Source organism: Vigna radiata, unplaced genomic scaffold (genome assembly GCF_000741045.1).
Source record: "Vigna radiata var. radiata cultivar VC1973A unplaced genomic scaffold, Vradiata_ver6 scaffold_70, whole genome shotgun sequence".
NCBI lineage: Eukaryota > Viridiplantae > Streptophyta > Magnoliopsida > Fabales > Fabaceae > Vigna > Vigna radiata.
The window spans coordinates 988179-990251 of record NW_014542367.1 but is presented as its reverse complement, the minus strand read 5'-3'; positions in this window follow the sequence as shown (position 1 = coordinate 990251).

The window sequence follows — 2073 nt, the reverse complement described above, 5'->3', positions numbered from 1 at the left end:
AGGTATAGTTCTTGAGGGTCCAAACAATCTTATAATTGAACAAGCCATCTCTTTCAACTTCCAACTCAGCAATAATCAGGCAAAATATGAAGCATTGATCATCGGATTGATTCTAGCTCAAGAATTAGAAATCGATCTTCTTGAGTGCAAAATGGACTCTCAATTGGTGGTTGGACACCTAAATGGAACGTTCCAGGTCAAAGAGAACCATTTGCTGCGGTACTTCCACAAGGTTAGTGATATAACCAAAACTTTTTCCAGTTTCACAATTTGCCATGTGCCCAGGTCACAGAATTCTAGAGCAGACCTCTTATCCAAGCTGACACATGTCCGGAGCAAAACACAATTATCCTCGGTTATCAAGAGCACTCTTGATAAATCAACACTTGAAACGTTCGCCACCAACATGGCCGCCACGAGAACCGATTGGAAGAAGGAGATTCTGCAGTTGATGGTCCAACAAGAACATGGGGGGGGGGGGGGGCAGATCAGTGCAACCGATTCAATGCGAATCGCTCGGTACACAATGATAGGCGACGACTTATACCGACGAGGATACACTTCACCCTTGTTGAAATGTTTATCCGACGACGAAGCTAAATATGTCATGCAAGAACTACATCACGACATCTGTGGAGCACACTCAGGAAAAAGATTACTAAGGGCCAAAATACTCCGAGCCAGGTATTATTGGCCGATAATGGAAACCGTCTACGCTGATTTTATTCGCAAGTGCATCTCCTGCCAATCCCATAGGAACAATTTCCGAGTTCCCCCAGAGAAACTTCACGAAATAATATCACCATGGCCATTCGCCCAATGGGGAATGGACATAGCCGGACGCTTACCGACCGACAAATCCCAATGTAAATTTCTTCTAGTAGCAGTCAACTATTTCACTAAATGGATTGAGGCAGAGGCTTTGGCATTAATCACTGCTCAGAAAGTTCAAAAATTTATCTGGCAACTAATATGTCGATTTGGCAACCCAAAGAGAATCATAACTGACAACGGCCGACAGTTCGTCGAACGCAAATTGGAGGAATTTCTAACAAGCATAGGGATCCAACATGTTACTAGCTCAGTAGAACACCCCCAAACAAACGGCCAGGCCGAGGATGCAAACAAAACCATAATTTCTGAACTGAAAAAATGATTGAGAGGAGCTAAGGGGCTATAGGTAGAAGAATTACCCGAAGTACTGTGGGCTTACAGATGCACTCCGCACGGGTCGACTGGAGAAACTCCCTTCAATCTAACCTACGGAACTGACGCAATGCTACCGGTTGAAGTAGGCGAACCATCCCTCAGATGGATCATCCAAGACATGAATCTCAATGAAGAACACCTTCGTGTCAACCTTGACACTTTATCTGAACGGTGAGAGGCGGCAATGGTGAGGAATGCGGCTAAAAAACAACTAATCTCTAGGCGTTTCAACACCAAAATCAAACCCAGAAATTTTACTGAAGGAGACCTCGTATGGCGCAAACAGGGGAACGCCAGAAAAGATCACACACATGGCAAACTAGCAGAAAGTTGGGAAGGACCTTTTCGGGTCACAGAAGACTTGAAGAACGGAGCATACCGATTGGAATTTCTTGACAGCAAGGCTATCCCAAACACTTGGAATGCTACGCACCTTAAATTCTATTACAGTTAGAACAATACTGTTCCTCTAACAATTCAATTCTCTATGTTTTACAAGCATCCAGATTTAATTCCTCAACTTTATATTATGAACATCCAGATTTATTTCCTCAACCTTATATTATGAATATTTATTTCACCAATATTTCTCTATGTTAAAAACAAAGTTACGACCGATCACGTCCGCCGCCTCATGGACGCCCAAGTCCATCAACACGATTCATGGACGCCCAAGTCCATCAACACGATTCATGGATGTTCAAGTCCATCAACATGTTTCATGGATGCTCAAGTCCATCAACACGATTCATGGACGTTCAATTCCATTAACACGTTTCATGGACGTTCAAGTCCATCAACACGTTTCATGGACACTCAAGTCCATCAACACGATTCATGGACGTTCAAGTCCATCAACACGTT